Genomic DNA, 18530 nt, shown 5'->3' with positions numbered 1-18530 from the left:
GAAAGAATGACCTTGTAGTTAAGGCATTGGATTGGGACTTAGGAGATCTACATTGTTTTCCTAGTTCTGTCATAGACATCTAGCATGACCGTGGGCAAATCACATAATCTGTATGTGCCTCAGTTCCCCATCTATGAAATCTGATTAATTCTACTACAGTACTTTCCCCCCCTCTCCTTTATCTGGTTTGTCTACATAGAATATAGGCTCTTTGGGGCAAGGAACATCCCTTATGCATTTTGACATAGAGGTGCCTCTCAAAGATACTGCAGTACTATTAATATTAAGAGTATATACAACAAATAGTAAATACAGAGTGCTAAGATTCATGCAGATCCACAACATTTGTTTAGATGCATCATACAAAGAAGTATTGATCCCTATGGAGCTTGATCATGTACCAAATGAGGTAACTGAGAACTTTGACACTGACTTCAAACAGATGCAAGATCAGGCCCATGGAATATTAATATTAACCTTTACCTGCATTAAATATTCAGATTTTGGTAGATTAGTTCGAAAGGAGAACCAAAGTGAAACATTAGCATGCCTAGATTTTTTAGTATGGAAATCTAGAGTTTTAGTTCATATGCAGCAAGCAAAGCATAGCAGAGACTAATATTTTAATAGGACTGCAACACCTAACCTACCCCCTCTGAGTACAGATGAATCCAGTTATCAGTGAATGTTTGCATCATCTCTAGTTGAGATATAAATGTAAGCTCTAGCCAAGAGAGGGTTCTGAGCTGAACTCCTGATCAAAGTATTTCAGTTCAGAGGCCAGCAAGATTGGGAAATGTGCAGTTCACACACACAGCTCCACAGAGGAAGGGGAGTGCTTTTTATTTTTATCCTGCTTGCCTCCTGTTGGCCAATTTTTGTGGAAAGTAGTGCTTGGAAGGGATCTGGTTCCTGTTGATTTACAAATCCTAGGCTGGTATGAATGAAACAGAGAAAGTGAGGAGAAATTTAAAGAGGGAGCAAAAAATATCCAGTCATGAAGCTACAATACTTCAGATGTGACATTTCTCTCCTCTCCATTCTAAACCCTGGACAGTGTAGTTATAGGAAGTGTCCATCAATTTGGGGGCAGGATGAAATAGGAAGTAGTTATGTGGAGGAAAAAACTTATGGTGAACGAAAACCGAATCTTCTTTCCAAAATAGCAAAACAAGAACAACTCCAAAAAAAAAAAAAGTAATTCTGAGTAACATCGGAACATTCTAACTAGTATAGTAAATACTGTTCAGTGATATTAAACAATTTGCATTGTTGATAGAGGAAAAATTGTGCTTCAGTATACACACACAGTAACCGAGTTAAACATATTGCAAGTATTTTAGATTAGAATAACCCAGCTTTGAATAGCACATACTCTATGCCTACACCTTGATCACTTTTTGATTTCTATGCATTGTTAAGCAATGTAATTTGTTGTAATATTTTAATTATCTAAATGTCTTTCTATCTGATTTCACGTTACGACATTATCTCCAGAGACCAACACTGATACCAATTAATTATACTTTACAGAATACCAATAACGCCATGGGCATAAAGTGCTCAATGGCATGAGGGTCCTAACAATTTGTGCAGAGCTAATGAAGATATTTACTTGTAACTTTCCAGAAAATTCATCTTGTACCCTAAGAGTATGTGGAGTAACTTTGATTAGGACAAACACTTGTTTTCATCCATAGCAAAGAAACGTAGGGCTTACTAAACTGAGTACTAACTACCCTTGCTGCAGATGAAGCAGATTACTTCTTGTCCTATCTTCAGTGGACATGGAGAACAATTGATCACCACTACCCTCTTTGTAACAGCCCTTAACATATTTGAAGATGGTTGGCAGGTCCCTCATCAGTTCTCTTTTCTCAAGTCTAAACATGCCTAGTTTTTTTAACCTTTCCTCATAGTCAAGTTTTCTAAACCCTTTTTCATTTTTGTTTGATCTCCTCTGGACTCTCCAATTTGTCCACATCTAAACTGTGGCACCCAGAATTGGACACTGTACTCCAGCTGAGGCTCCACCAGAGCCAAGTAGAGTGGGACGATTATCTCCTTCATCTTACATACGACACTCCTATTAATACACCCAAAAATGATATTAGCCCTTTTCACAACTGAATCACAGTGTTGACTCAATTTGTGATTCATTAAAACCCCTACTTTTTGTAATGTGGCATTTATGCTTGGTGTTAACTAATTAATATACCTTATTTCACAAAATGTAATTTTATTGTGTGCAAATAAACAGGAGACAAAGTTAAAGTTCAACTACACAAAGTTAAAAATATTTCAGCAGCACTATAATAGGGTACTTATAAAAACCAAGATAAAAAAAAACTGTATAACCCTTCTGCCAGATGGTGTCAGCAGCAACAAGGGCTGCGGTCAATGTCTAGGGATTCCTCTTACAAAACAGGCTTCAACTCCCACTCAGATATCTGGGAAAAGCACTTGGCACCTCTCACTGGCAATACTTCCCCACCTGCAAGCACTGAGTCTGTGTACAACAACAACAACAAAAAAGACTTTTTAATGGGAGAGGGAACACAGCAACAATGATTAAGTATGCAAACAATAAGTAAATACACATCCCACATTACCTTTGGCAGTAGTCCTTTGCCTCAGTGTCCTACCTTGCGGGGTGAAAGTCCAATGGACAAATAGACAAGGTGGGTGAGATCTTTTATTGGCCCAAATAAAAGATATTACCTCACTCACCTTGTCTCCCAAATATCCTGGGACCGACACAGCTACAGCAACACTGCATATAACAATGGACAAATATCTCTTTAATGCACCACTCCCCCTTTCCCTCTGCTGTACCCCAATCATGGTGGTTGTCCAAGGTGAGCAAAATCCCTGAGTCCAGGGGTGCATTCAGATGGGTTGACCTCCAGCTGCCTCCACTGCTGTTGCTTTGCTGCCACTGTCTTTGACACTTCTTATTCCTCTGCAATGTCCTTGGTCCTGTCCTACAGCACCATAACCACCTAGCCCAGCTATCAGTAATCACAACTTTAGGATTTGCTGAGTAAAGGGTGCCTTCGATGCTACTGCTACATCTTTCACCATGCCGCCTTTAGCTGTAATACTGCATTCTGATGTTCCACCACCTAGTCCAGTTCTTAGTTGTTTCAGACCTTAGTGAGTTCACTGGGTAGTAGAGAACCTCACTACTACTACCTCTTCTGCATTTCTTTCACCACAACACTGTCCTCATACCAGGCCTAAGGCCCAGTTCCTAAATCAGCATATCAGCTCTCGTAGTTATTAAGAAAGAAGTTTCTGAATTGATTCTAATGAGCTCTACCTTAAAACACTAAAAAAGACTCATCAAATGGGAGCTAGAACCCTCGAACACCAGGTAGGGATATTTGTCTTGCAGTTGGATGTGGCTTATTACCCTATGCTTAGCAAGTGAAGTTAGTTATGGTAACCCCCTCAATTGGGGCATATTAAATACAGTTCTGCTGTCTTTTAGTCATACAATAGAGGTAACAACATTTAATTACAGCTGCTTTTATGACTTGTGTGAATTTTAACCTAAAACAGCCAAAATCCATCACTTTGGAAAAGCAGGTATGTCAAGCGATCATCTTGGCAGAGCAGGTGGGTCTATGCAAATAAGGTCTGTTCGTGAGGTCTTTTCCTCCAGTTCATCAATAGATGGCAGGAGAGAGCTCATTCAGACCTCTGGCTTACATGTTTACATATTAAAAACACATAGGTAGTGTGGTGTGTTTTGCAAATGATCCTGTGGCTGTTTTGCAAATGATCCTGTGGAGTGTAGTGTAGTCATGGTTCTCCTAGTTTTCCTTTGGTGTGGAGTGGTAGGGGGTAAGGGTTGATGCCATGCTGCATTCTATTACAGGGAGTGCAGGGAACACTTTCATGGATTTCACGGGCTACTGTGTTTGGGATCTTTGGACATGTAACTTAGTAATATTCTGTAACATTTGTGTTTGTTACCTGATCAAAGCCATAATATCATAGTGCACTTCCTGCTGCACCTCTCAGTCTATTTGACTCTCTTCCAGCAGTTCTTAGTCCTCCCTGGTCTTGTACATTCAGCCCCTCCAGTCTCTGTTCACAGCTGTAAAAGACTGGAGGATCTCACAGAGGATATCCTTCCTAGTTTACTTCTTTTTTTGCCTGATGTCGGTCAGACTTTCAACTGGTGTGGAAGGGGCACCTTTCAAGGTCACTTTGCCAAAGGCTGCTGATTAGAAAAACACAACCATGATCAGATGTGGACTGTTTTTTAATTTATTTTCAAACATTTTACAAATAAATTGGGGAATCAAAGGTTTATGCCTTTGCTTGCTAGATGCATGGATGGGCACCATTTTTAAAAATAAAAGAAAGGAGGCGGAAGGAAGGGAGTAGGTTTTGGCCACTGAAAAGGGAAACAGGGTTATAAGGAATAACGCATCCATACACTTACTGAGATCCCATCCCTTTCATCTGCTGTGCTCACCTGGCAGGCATGGTTTGCATCTTCTTTGGTGTCCTGTCCTCCTAGCCCCACTGCGTACTGCAGGGCTCCCTGTACCTGGCTCATGCAAAGTGTCCACAGTTACATTTGGGGGGCTGGCATTATCCCCACCAAGTGTGGCATGCTATTAATTATAGAAGTGGCAGGTCTGTGGGGTGGCCTCAGCTTTGTCGTCTTCCCTTGCCTTCTGATATGCCTGCCAATGTTCCTTTTCTTTCATCCAGCACCGCTGTGCCCCAGGCTTAGCATCCGCTTTGCAATCTGTGTGTAGATGTCTGAATTTCTTCAGCTGCCTTGACCACCCCCCGCTTCACCTCTCACCTTTCCCCCTCCCACCCGACAGGCCCTGACCAACCCCAGCTGCACCTCTCACCCCCTGCCCCATGACAGGCCCTGACCAACCCAAGCTCCACCTTTCTTCTCAGCCCTGACCAACCCCAGCTCCACCTTTCACCTGCCTCCCCAGACAGTCCCTGACTAAACCCAGTTCCACCTGTCACCACCACCCCCACCCCAAGCTCCAACTTTCTTCCCCCACCCCCAACCCTGTACGTAGCTAGACAAAGGTGGGGAGAAACGTATGATACATTGGCTCTTCTGCAATTACTAGCCAACAACAGTCACCTTTTAAGAAATAATACATTTCTTTTAGAATTCCTTTCTCTTTTAAAAACTTGTTATGAAATGAATACACACACATTTTATGTCATCAATTTTTGTGTGTGCAAGCCAGCAAAAGGAATAAAAGTCAAAGTTTGGCTGCTAATTTTATTCACACAGGTACACACACATGTGGCAATACATGTATCTTCCTACACAAAGACACACGGTTTCTTACACACATACAATGAATGCATGCATGCGCACAGTTGCCCACACAGAGACAGTTTTTCCTACACTTTTCTAGGGGCTGCCTAAATCACCCAGCAGGAAAGGGAGGAGGGTGGGCTGGAGGGGAAAAGGTGGGGGTGGAGGAGAGAGGATGGGGATGGGAAAAGGCGAAGGACAAGAGCAGGATGGGGGTGAGAGGGGGCAGTGAAGGAGAGAGGAGGTGGTATCGGGGGGTATGTGGGGTGGATGGGAATGCAGGAGTGTTGGGGGTGATGGTCATGGGGATGGTGGCTCTGGGAGGTGGAGAGAATGGGTGGGAGAGCACTCTAAGGGGTACAGGGCTGGGATGGGTAGATGTGGGGGTCAGGATGGGATGGGACAGGGGAGGGATGCAATGACAAGGGGATAGGAGTGTGGGGGGGTTGCGATGGGGAGGGATGCAATGAGGGGGATGGGAGTGTGGGGGGTGGGGACGTATGCAGTGAAGGGGATGGGGGTCCAGCCCCCATTCCCAGCATTCAGAGACGGGGATACACATACCTCCAACTCCTGGGTGCTGGCAATGGGGCGACAGATCGCGTGGTTCACAGCAGGGCACGCGCTGCAGCTTGAGCCCAGCCACACCAGGAGAAGAGGGCCAGGCAGCAACAGAAGAAGCGTGCGCCATGCGATCCCTGAACAGCTGCCTGCTGAGCGCTCGCAAATGGCGCTAGTTCCTCCCCTACCCTGACCCAGCCAATGGGAGCTATGTCTGCAGGCAGTCCTGTCCCTAGCTATTCTGGGGCCCTACGCAGCCCCCACCCCGTGGGATGTGTGTGGCGGGGAACCTCCCCCGAGCACTCACCAGCGGCATGGCTGGGGCCAGGCCACTGCACTTCCCGCTGCCAGTGAGCGCAGGCCCAGCCCTGCCCGCACTCCTCAGGTGAGTGGGGACAGGGCTGAATTGGAGCAGGGGCAGGAAGAGGCGGGGCACGGACAGAGCAGGGGCAGGAGCAACATGCAGCTGTGCAGGGCACCAGGAAATTTGGTGCCCCAAATTTCCTGGTGCCCTACGCAGCTGTGTCCTTTGTGTGTGGGCAGGGCAGCATGTGGACCACCCCACCCTGGCAGCTCCTAAGGCTAGGAGCCAGACATGCCCGCTGCTTCGTGACCTAGGAGCTGCGGCGCTAACAGGGAGCCTGCCAGTCTTGCTGTGGTGCTGCAAACCGGACATTCAACAGCCTGGTCACTGTGCTGATCGGACCCGCCAGGATTCCTTTTTGATTGGGTGTTCTGGTCAGAAACCAGACACCTGGTCATCCTACCCCAGTTCCACCTCTCACCTTGCCCCCCCCCCGCCGCCGCCAACAGGCCCTGACCAACCCCAGCTCCACCTCTCACCTCCCCAGAGGGGCCCTGACCAACCCCAGCTCCACCTCTCACCTTCCCCCCCCACCCCCGGACCGGCCCTGACCAACCCCAGCTGCACCTCTCACCTCCTCCCCCAGGGACCGGCCCTGACCGACCCGGGCCCCAACTCTCACTCTCCCCCCCCCCGCCCCGACCAACCCGGGCCCCACCTCTCACCCCCCCCCCCCCCGACAGGCCCTGACCAACCCCAGCTCCACGTCTCACCTTCCCCCCCCCGCCACCAGCCCTGACCAACCCCGGCCCCACCTCTCCCTCTCACCAGCCCTACCTCTCCCCTCCCCTCCCCCCGGCCCTGACCAACCCAGCTCTACTTCTCACCTCCCCCCCCAGGCCCTGACCAACCCCAGCTCCACCACTGCCGCGCTCCCCCCCCCCGCTCCACCTTTCTCGCGCTCCCGCCCCGACCACCCCCCATCTCTCCTGCCCCCCAGCTGAGTCGGTTCCCCTGCTGTCAGAGCAGGAGGGGCGGCACCTGCGGGGTCCGCCCCCGTCTCCTCCCCTCCACTCCCCTCCTCCAGCCGGAGCGCCCGAGACCCAGCGGGAGAAACCAGCGGCGCTGGCGCAGGAAGGGGCTTCGCAGCGCAGTCTCTCGGCGTGCGGGGAAAAGGGGGCTTTGGGGGGCTCGGAGCGCGCCGGACCCGTCTCTCCGCCCCTCACGGTAAGGGGCGGGCCGGGCCCTGCGGGTCGGGGTCCCTGGCTCGCCTTTCCTGGCCCCGCTGGGGAGGACACAAAGCTAGCGGAGGAGAGGCAGGGAGCGGGGTCCGCTGCTCGCTCGCTCGCTCTGTCAGTCACCCCGGCAGCGCGGAGCGGGCTGCAGCGGCCGGGGGGCGGCTCTCGGCTCTTTGAGCTCTGTCAGCGTAACGCCTCTTTACCCTGGCTGCGCATCAGCCCTCCGGGGCTCCGGCCCTTTGTTACCGCGCTGCGCTCGGGGCAGGAGCGCGCTGGCCGGCACGGGCCCAGCGGGGCACGCTCAGCTGCGCGCGTGGAGCGGCGTGTGAACCCCTCGGGAGGGAAGGTGGCGCGGAGGCGCCCCTGGGCGTGGGAGGGATTCGGCCGGGGGGGTTGCAGGTGGTTGGTTCTTCTGCAGCTTCTCCCTCCCCAAAAGTTACTAGGCCAAAGGCTCGCCAATAGGCGGCTCAGTTGCGTTGCTGTTAGCGAGATGCCGGTATAGCTCGATTAATAAACTAGTGTCAGGGAAGGGGGGGGGTGGATCAGGTCCGTCCTGGGGTGGGGTTTGTTGATGAACGTTTCCCGAAACGTCCGAGCTCGCATTTTGCTCATGTTGACAATGAAGGCGCACTTGGGCTTTGCTCTTTTGCTGTATGGTTTTGAGATTATTTGCTGTGTGCAAAATCCGCACTGATGTGTTGACAGTTGGAGGTGACCGTAGTTTTACTCTGAGACACGAGGCAAGGGATATATAAATAGTGGGAGGATGGCTGCGTAGTATTTTCCTAATGCTGCTGTTGTTTGATTTATTTTGGCTTTAGTCTTTATTTGCATGGATTGTCTAGCGATGCTTAGTTTAAGAAGTTCCACATGATTTTAAAAAAAAGGCAAATGCTTTTGATCATAATATGTCTGCTAAACTACAGGGTACTTCTTGTCACTTTGAAGTACAACCTGGCTTTCTTTTTAGTGATTTCCTTCATTGTCACATTCTCTCACTTGCCTGGCTTCTTTGCTCGTGTAAAACAAGTTTGGGAAACTGGTTCTGAAGTGAATTAGGATGCAGTTTTCAAAAAGCATCTGGGTAATCTGAAAGTTTCACCCTTTTATAAATAATTTCCTTTTATTATTTTGAAATATCTCTAAGAACAACACTTTAACCCATCATATTTTCTTTAATTATATGGAGAAGTGTTTGAACCCGAAAGTATTTTGGAGGGTAGACTAATTGCCTCAGCTCACTTAGGCCCCAAACCTGCAAACACTAATGCATATGCTGAACTTTAAGCACATTATGTCACATACTCAAAGTTCAGCACATATGTGTTTGTAGGATCAGGACCATAAATGTTTACTGTCTTTGGCAAATACCTTGAAAGTGTGAGATCAAAACATGCCTTTTGGTTTCCCAGAATTAGTGACTGTGGTGGCTTCCTCATGAAAGAAATGTTTTTCGGAAAATATATTACTTAATTTTATTTTTTCCCACACACGTGACACAATTCAAATGAAATATAATTAAAACTATTTAAAATTCTAAATAAAAATATGTTAAAGACGAGAACAATAGTCTTGCATAAGTTGAAGTTAGTGGAAGTCACAAATGAAGGATTTTTTAAAATTATTTAGAGGTAATAGACTCAATAGGTATTAACTCCTGTTGATAATAGTTTCTTGCACTTGACCTGATAAGAGAGAGTTTGGGTGGCCCCTCACAAAGCCCTACCAGGCTGAAGGACTGGTAGAAGGATTTCAGCAGTTTTTCATCTGAAAGGCCTAAGTATACAGTATAGCCTGCTTTATTTTTCCTCTGTTGTTTGGTATTTGACCTATAAATAAACGTGAAGGCCTTGTATTGATTGCCAAGCCTATTATGTGAACATAATTCAATGTTACTTCCCCATGATGGAATTAGTGGGGTATAGAGACTTTATTTTCTCTGAAGACATTAATAAACCCTTATCCAAGAGAAATTGCTAGTCAAGTTCTTTTTAAAAACAAAACAAAAAGCTATGGAATTGGTGCATTTTGATTTTATTTTGTTTGCAAGGGAAGAAAAAATCTCTGTATAAAAATCTCAGCCTTTTAGGAGATAATAAGTTTAGCAAAATCATGTAATGCTTTCAGACTTGGAACCTAAACATATGCATAATTTTACTTGTATAAGTAGTCCTACTGAAACTGTGGACTATTCTCATGAGTACAATTAAGTGCATGCTTAACTGTGAACAGGGTTTGGTTTCATACCTGAAAGTACAAATACAACTATTCAGATAGGTTAACAAATATGCTGTATAGCCTTAAAATTTCACAGTGCTTGCAAAGCATGTATTTGAATTGTGTTTAATAAAATAAATATTAGTATAAAATACTTTGCGTGTTTCTGCACATTTTTGTCACCCCAGTTTATTACAGTATTACAGCCAACCAGAAATATTGGGAGTAGGCAATAAGGCAGTAGGACTAGATTTGCAAAAGGACTTAGGTGCCTAGCTGCCATTTTATGTGCCTAAATCCCAGAATCAGGTTTCACTGAGATCTAAAAAACCTCCACACCACTGCTGCCCAGCATTGTAGGCATGTAAACTCACTTGGCACCTCAATTTTTCAGGTAAACTTTTGCCTCTGAGCATGCATGTTTCAACCCCTGCTGGGCATCTGGCCACCTAAGCCCCAGACGGTTGCACAAATGGGGGAAAAATAAGGGTTTGTCTGCCTGACTTGCCTGTGAGGCCCAGTCCAGTCGGTTTGCTCTGAGCTTGCCTACTGGATTGGGTCCTTATATGTGGGCTTGCACAAAATGGAGGAATAGCACACTCACAGCTTTTAGCCCAGTGGTTAGGGTACTCATGTGGGAGACTGCTGAGACCTACATAAGAGGGGGAAGGGATTTGTTACCTCTCAGGTGAGTGCCCTAACTGGGATATGGGATCTTTTGATGTGTCTGAAGGGGTTGCATTGTGAATAAACAGTGAAAGAATCATTATGCCAGAGAGCAGCGAGTGTGAGCAAGCATAAGAATGACTATATAACTTGGTGGTTAGATCAGTCACTTGGGAGGTGGGAGATCCAGGGTCCAGTCCCCTGGCTCCAATGACTTTTCTTAACTATTTACCCACCATGGAACAGCTTCAATAGGAGAAACTGGGGGAACCCCATGTCACAATATCCCATAACCTGGTGATTAGGGCACTCACCTGAGAGGTGGCAGATCCCTGTTCATATCCCTTCTCCTCTTTGGCTTAAGGGTGGACTTGAACTGGAGGTCTCCCACATCCCAGGTGACTACCCTAACCACTGGGCTAAAAGTTATAAGGGAGGTGGTTTCCTCCTTTGCTCCTGGCTTCATGCTGAAACTAGATAGGTGCCCAATGCCAAGACACGGTTTTCAGATAAGAATCCCAAGCAGAAGAAGGTGCCTCTCTGCAGCTTGGATTTTGGTACCTATTTCAGAGAGAGAGGAAGGGTTTAGCACAAGCCCCTCAGTTTGGCACCTCCCATTGGCTAGTTTTGGTGAGGAGTTGCCTAAGATGCTGGCTTATGTGAATCCCATTTTGAGGCCTTTGTCCCTCTCCATTCATTATATAGGGAGGCTAGATGCCTAGCCCAGGACTGTGCATCCCACTGATTTTTCTAGGCACCTAAAAGGCATGGCAGGTAACCACGCCTAAGTTCCTTTGTGAATCTAGCCCAGGTGTAAATTGCAAGTGCAGTATGTGTATGCTGTGTTGCAAGAGGGAATATTGAGAGAGCTGGGAGATAATGGACAAGTTGAATGTTGAGCTTGTATTATGATATTTCTTATCGTGTGCAGAGGCCTTATATGATGGAAGAAAGGAATGATAGTATAGCTATGTGAAATGTTTGCATAAATTCAAAACACACCCCAAATCGGGGCTAGTTCAAAGTTCTCTTAAGACCATAAATATTAGCCCTGGTCCTTGAAAGTTCAGGGTTGCTGCACTTTGTAAACACAAGGAAGGAGAGGAATTGTTTAGCATAATTCAAACAGCTATGTCTAGGAGTTATGGGATAACAGTGAGCAAAATATTTTTTTAGGCTAAATATATATGTGTGTGTGGGGGGAGATTTCTTGTTGAGACAACTGTAATACTGTGCACACAGTTGCTGAGTCATCTAAAACTAGACTGAAATAGAACTCAAGGATAAACTGTAGGAAACAGTTCACCAATTAGTAGTGGGATAAACAAGAGAATCTAATGGGTCTTTCCCCATAATTCCGTTACATATTTTCAGGACACTTTAATACGGTACAAGGACCTTTGTTATCTAACCTGGATGAAAATAAAAATTTAAGTTTGAGTAGTGTGCCTTTCTTTTGTGTAGCATCTTTCATTCCAAAAGATGCTAAAGTTCTTTTATGTTCTATGTGTATGTTCTGTTTCTAATTGTTTCACCAACCACTGAAATGCAGCCAACTCTGGGTGAAATGTGGCAGCTGTTAACCAGGCTTAGCAACAGTCCACAGTAATTCAAGATGGGAAGTGAAGAAGAATACCATGTCTAATTGAAACAACAGGGGGCATTTGGATAGGTAATTGACAAAACCTGGAACTTGGGCAAGATGCCAGGAATTCACATCTTTACTCCTGTGAAAAGTGTCATGAAATCTTTAATCTGAAAGTGTATCAGAGCTTTGGTTTTACACCTTAAACTATATAGCCCCTTCAAGACTTTGAACAAATTTTGCATACTTTTGCACCATCATCTCTCTTATGTATTAGGTGGTTGACTTTAGAAGATATGGCCCCTTCAGGACTTACAATTTTGCATACTCTTGCACCAGCTCTCTCTTACATAATAGGTGGTTGAGTTTAGAAGAGACATTTTCAGTTGTTTATAGAAGATAAGCCTGGAAAAGAGAACTGTTTGTGAAGTACAGCTAACAAATGGAGAGACAGGAGTAGGCCTTCACATGTTGACAAGGATATCCTTTGTGGGCTTAGTGCTGTGAACTTCACCTTATTAGATATTAACAAGCAATTAAAATAGTTCTAATATTCTGAAGTCATTTGTATAGTCATGTTACATTAACAAAGGTAAAATGAGAACAAACTTTCACTGTCTCAGTAAAATGGAACAATTGTATTTGTGCAGTGCAGGTTTTGAAAAATCTTATTTTCTCAGAACTTTCCTTTACAAATGCTCTGAAAAGAATGCCTCTTGTATGAATAACAATACATGCCTAGTATAACCTTTGTTAAAGACAGCTTTTTTGAGAGAGAAAAATGGTAATAGTTAATACTGTATTTTACATGCAAGTTCAGGCCCTTAATATACATTTTTGCGCACCCCAAACTCCTCTTGACTTCAACACTCTTAACACACCCCAAACTCCACTGAACAGGATCGTAAACTAATGAGAGAAATACTGATGGAATAAACACAAATAATTTAATGCTGATATTGTAAGAAGTTCATATAGATTTTCCAGGTGGGAAAATTTTGGGGTTATTTTTGGTGCCATAATAAAATATAAATACAGTAGATTTCAGTGAACAAAATGTGATTCGAACAAGGATGCATTCATAGCTTTATACAAAGTCTGTGTCGCCCATATTAAGTGGATTAAAAACTCGTTAACTGATTGCAAAAACTGACTCTAAATGGAGATTAGTTCTATAGTGTTGTTTCTGGTGTTCTTGACCCAATGCTATTCAATATCTTTATCAATGAAGAAAATATTAAAATCATTATTGATAAAATCTGCAGATGATACAAATTGATGAGGTGTCAAAAATGATGGGGACACATCTGTTATACAGAACAATCTGGATGGCTTGGTAAGGTGGATTCATTTGAATAACATGCATTTTAATATGGGCAAATGGAAGGTCACACATGTAAGAATAAAGGATGTCGGTTACACTTACAAAATGGGTGACAATATCCTAGAGTGCAGCAACACTGAAAAGATCTTAAGGTAATGGTAGATAACTACAGCATCATTCTGGGCATTCTGTCCTGTTTAGTGCGATTGTTGAATGTATAAACAGGGAAATACCAAGTTTCCAAGTTATGGAGGTGGTGTTACCTCTGAATTTGGCATTAGTGGAACCATTACTGGAATACTGTGTCTAGTTGTGATGTTCACCCTTAAAAAAGATGTTGAGAAATTGGAGAAGGTTAAGAAAGATCTGCAAAAATGATTTGAAGTCTGGAAAATGTGCCTTACTGTGAGAGACTTCAGAAGCTCAATCTATTTATCCAAGAGAAGATTAAAGTGTCTTGGTCATAGTCTACAAGTACCTACATGGGGAAGAGATTTCTGATAGTAGATGGTTCCTCAGTGTAGCAGAAAAAAAGGCATAATGAGGTCCAGTGGTTGCAGCTAGACAAATTCAGACTAGAAATACAGGACTTTTTTAAACATAGCAATAAATTGTTCCAGTGGTTAATTATCTAGGGGTGTGGGGAATTCTCCCTCACCTTGAAGTCTCTAAGACTGGATGCCTTTCTAAAATATATACCATAATTTAAATAGAAGTTATGGGGTTGATGCAGAAATTTTTGGACAAGTTTCTGTGTCACTTGTTATGCAAGAGGTGAGACTAGATAATCATCTGTGTCTTGAAAATATATGAAGAAGGGGTGGTTACAACAAATATCTTTTATCAATTCAGGAAACCTTTATATTAAGAGTTAATCATGCAGAAAAGAATGTTGCTTTATTAGGAAGCTATAAAGTTCTCAATTAAGACTTTTATCACATTTAATGTTTGTGTTTGTGTGTATAAAATGTGACTTTTGCATAAAATGTACCATCATCAAACTAATGAAGGCATTAGGTTCTTCATAATTCTAGTGTCAGTAGAAACCCACTCTTCCAGTTTTAACCCCCGCTACAATGTCTCTTCCCTTTTCAAAGAACTTGAAGCTTTTATTACTCAGCTTTAAGGATCTCCTGGTCCAAATACATTCTTAATTTTTTAAGATCTGCAAGGATGAAGGATTTTTACATGGTATGTGAAAAGGAAGATGGTTCATTATATAATAAGTGATTCTAAAATGTAGTTATTGTTTTGGATATCTCCTGAAGTCATGGCAGCTGGTTCCTGTTTTATTGTGTAATGCTGTGATGTCCTGGCTTCCATGAAACTCTTTTTGGGACATGCTGGATCATAAGGGATCAGGTAAGTGGATTTTTTGTTTTAAATATATTCTCAACTAATATATAGCACCCAAACTTTTCATGGCAGTTCATAAAGATTTAATAGAATTTGTGCCTGCTCTCAAGGGCTTAGATACTATGTAGGTATTTTAAACACTGTTCATTCAATCATTTGGCATATTTAAACTTATGATAAATGGCTACTGTTGTGAAAGACACAAGATTTTAAGCTCTATATATTGTGAAAATAAATCAACAGTGCTAGGATTTTTAGGGATTTTTCTGAGTCACTGTGACAAGATGTGACAAAAGCCTTCATTTAATATTCTCCATGTCAGCCATTGTAGAGCCATTAGAGTTTTTGGAAGCAGATATAAAATCAACAGCAAAACAGTGTGGGTAGACTTAAAATACTGTTACATGAGAGCATATTAGACATCAGTCATAGTGGTTCCATGAACAAGCTTTCAGTGACTTTAGCTCTGTAAGGATGTTGAATAAAGACACTCAGATTCAACCCCCAACTGTAGCATGTGCTTCACCTTTAGTGGTTTTCTTTAAGAACAATTGTGTGAGTAGTATATATGATCAGGGCCCTTTGATGTGAAGTGAAATTTAATTCTTCAATGTAACTGTGGTGTGAAATGCATTGAGAGGATGTTGTTTACTTTTTAATAACAAAAGCTGAGCTGTAGATCTTATTGCTCTTAAAGATTAGGCTTTAGCTAGAATGAACAGTGTGAAAGTTGTAAAAAAGTCACTTATATGGATGGCTATTTTAAATTAGTTTAGCTATATAAGTTGTAATGGAACATTTTGTTAGTGCTTTCTGTGTCTTTTTGCTCAGAATTCATATGTGGGTTCCTTGGCAGTGCCAGTCACCTGAAACTTATTACACCAGTTCTCCAAAGGTGGCACCTTTTGAACCTTGTATACCTTTTTACACCTATTACACCAGGTCTCCAAGGATGGCACCAGCTTCCTAATGGATTCTGAGTGTGATTCAGGCTGTTAATATTTATTTTTATAAAGACCTATAGGATTTGGTTTTGGCTTCTTAAGAGATGACTTCTCTGCCTGTATGTTTGTTACTCAGGGGTGGCTGAGGCATTCTCTAGCACTGTGTATATTTGAAGGCCTTGTGGTAGGGCATTTCTGATGGACTGTCGTCAACTTTGGAATTTCTCCTGATAGAACCTGGAGTCTGTTGACCTTTAGGGTATGATAGAAGATCCATCTTTTCCTAGAGGCTGAGGGCTGATGGTTTAGCTATGTAATTAATTTTAGGGAGAGGAAGTTGTTCTTGTTTGGTAACTTAATAGGTATAGTTTTTACATAAATATAATTACTGTACAACTGTGAGACTAGCTCTGGTGATACCATCAAGGTCCTAAAGTTCCCTTCCAGCTACCAGTTTTGGGAGCTGGTGGTATAGTGTTTAGAGGCTGCTGCACCTTTGTTTCTGGATATTGCTCCAACTAAAAGGGATCTTCTGCTGCACAAAGATTAAAGGTTTGATAGCCATCATTGTGGTCATCTAGTTTGACCTCCTGTACAACATAGGCCATTTGACACCCCCAAAATAACCCTTAGAACATGTATTTTAGACACACATCCAATCTTGGTTAAAAATTGCCAGTGATGAAGAATCTACCCTAACCCCGTGGTTAATTACTTCTGTGGCAGGAGGTTGTCCAGCTGCAGTCCTGTTCCTAGTGATTCAAAAAGAAAAATCCCATATTTTGGAACATAAACTCTGCAGTAATTTATTATTTCATAATTTAAAGTGCCCAGAGGTGTACTGTGCATTGTACAGTAAACACAGATGGTTCCCTGCTCCAGAGCAAACAATCTACATGGTGTACTTGACAAACAAGTGAGGCTGATGTATACATCTAGACTGGGAAGGAGGAACGTGAGTTACAGAAATAAGATTACATTGTTACTCAGTATAGGCATCTGTGTGTCTTAGTAGGTCAAGGGATTTTTTTCTTTAATAAAACAAAGTGATAAGGAAATTGTAACATGAGAGAATTCCTTGAAAGAACTCTGATATGCAGCTTGCAGTACTGCTTGGCTAAAGATGACTTGTACAAATCTAAATATTAGAAAAATGTTTATGCAGTCTTTCCTCTTGTATCCTATATAACCTAGACTACATACATCAGTATACACTTCTAATGACTGAATTGTATGTGTATGCTTGATTTTCATCTTCAGTATATATTTATATGGTTTGCTCATGTGGTGATGTGATGTGTGGGTGGCAATTTAGCTCTAGCTTCTGCTTGTGCTGTAATAAGATGCTGTACACCTGGTAGGAAAATGGGCAAATGTTGATGGATTTTTTAAAATCTCCTGTTGTGAAAGGAGGGGTGAAGTTTATACGGTATACTTTTCCCCTTGCTCCAAATGAGTAAATAATCCTCTTCATGAACAACATGTGGTTGAGTCTCCATGAAAAATTGGCATATGTGGCCAGACAGAGAAGGAAGAATCAGAAATCAGCAATACTAGATGCCATGTTCACTGAGAAACTCTCTGTTTTGGGAAGTTCCCTGGCAAGTTAATAATGCATTAAGAAGAACTGTTACAGCTGTAACCCCACCTGAAATGGGCAAGAAAAGTGTGGTCTGGGAAAGTGCATGGAGGGGACAGGCACTCCACAAGGATGCTCTCATGAAAATGCTCCTACCCTTAATGCTCCTTACTCCTATATGCCACCTACACTGTGAGGTGGTCATGTTGCTCATGAGAAGGATAGACTTTCAGTAAAGACACTTGATTGGAACTTGGGTTCTGTTCCCGGTTCTGGTACAGACTGCCTGTGTCACCTTAGGCAAATCACTTAATCTCTCTGTACTTCTGTTCTCCGTCTTGCAGGGATATGAGAATAAATTCATTAATATTGCTGTTCTGATATTATAATAATAAATGCCAGAGAAAAAGAAATAAATGTGGAGAAATACAAAGAACTGCCCTTTCTGGGAATAGGCTGGCAACAAACAGATTAGGAAAGAGCTCAGGCAGATCTCTCCTTTTTAGAGGATATTGGAAACAATATGTTTGTGTCCTAGTGAGGTTTAACTGACATGGCTTTCCTTGCCAATATTTGGGGTTTGCACCAGTACACTACCTTGGTTATTGGCTACCTATAGCTGAATTCCAGATATAGACAAGATATTTAGTAATCTTTTCTATACTTTTTTGTAGACATTTGCATTTTTACTTAATAGAATTTTTAAATAATGAGCACAATTCCCCCTTTTTTTGCCTCTTCTCCCCTATCTCTTTTTTTTAAACATGACCTTTTCTTGATTGCTTAATACCTTGGAACTCTTCAGGGTCTTGAATTTTGCACTTCAGGCTGACATTTAGACTCCATCTCTGCTATGGCTGAAACATTTTCAGTGGAGCTATTTTTTAAGGTAACAATTTAAAAATGGTTCAGCTCGCCAGAGTAGACAAGATAACACCAATTCACAATCTTGTGTTCTAGGCTTGGTTGGATGATGATCTACTGTTTGGCAATCAGGATGGGAATCTGGCTAGGATCAGTTTGGATCAATTCAGGGTTTCAGTTTATTTCCCTGAAGAATTTCCTAGTTTAGGGTAGAAGGTCAAATGATGCCAAATACCTTAAACCAGGTCAAGGGACCTGGGTTTTTAAAATAGTTATGTATGATCTAGACCAAACGAGCAAACTGTTTAATCCTTGCTAACAGGAACTTTTTTTTTTTTAAACTGTTTGGAAACATTGTTTCAGTGCCAGCATAGATGGGGATTTGGAGTAAATGTAGTTTGGAAAATTGTGTGGCTTTATGATACTACTGCTACTTTGTGTGTGATACATTTAAATGTAAATGTATCTGGAGACTTTTTGCTCAGAGACAGTGGATTTTCATTTGGACCAAGTCATTTTCTGTTTGTCCTAGGTATATAGAAGTAAATAGCTTTGACATGCTAAAGTGAAAAAATTCT

At 42.9% G+C, this 18530-nt stretch overlaps 1 protein-coding gene and 1 long non-coding RNA gene across 2 annotated transcripts in view; one reads left to right on the top strand and one right to left on the bottom strand.

Annotated features, from left to right (window-relative positions):
- Nucleotides 1–2334: 2334 nt before the first annotated feature.
- Nucleotides 2335–6049, bottom strand: LOC311515343. Its single transcript, XR_014710112.1, has 4 exons — nucleotides 5879–6049; nucleotides 4490–4768; nucleotides 3982–4231; nucleotides 2335–2509 (listed from the first exon to the last, which is right to left on the bottom strand). It is a non-coding gene; the product is annotated as an uncharacterized lncRNA (long non-coding RNA).
- Nucleotides 6050–7301: 1252 nt separating this feature from the next.
- Nucleotides 7302–18530, top strand: part of GREB1L (GREB1 like retinoic acid receptor coactivator) — a 221187-nt gene continuing 209958 nt past the window's right edge. Inside the window, exon 1 of the mRNA XM_084619690.1 lies at nucleotides 7302–7406. The gene's annotated coding sequence lies outside the window, so the exon portion shown is untranslated. The remainder of the gene's footprint in view (nucleotides 7407–18530) is intronic.

This window comes from Lepidochelys olivacea (genome assembly GCF_965140295.1).
Source record: "Lepidochelys olivacea isolate rLepOli2 genome assembly, chromosome: 2".
Classification (NCBI taxonomy): Eukaryota; Metazoa; Chordata; order Testudines; family Cheloniidae; genus Lepidochelys; species Lepidochelys olivacea.
Note: the sequence above shows the minus strand (reverse complement) of the source record. Positions and strands in the feature narration are given on the sequence as shown.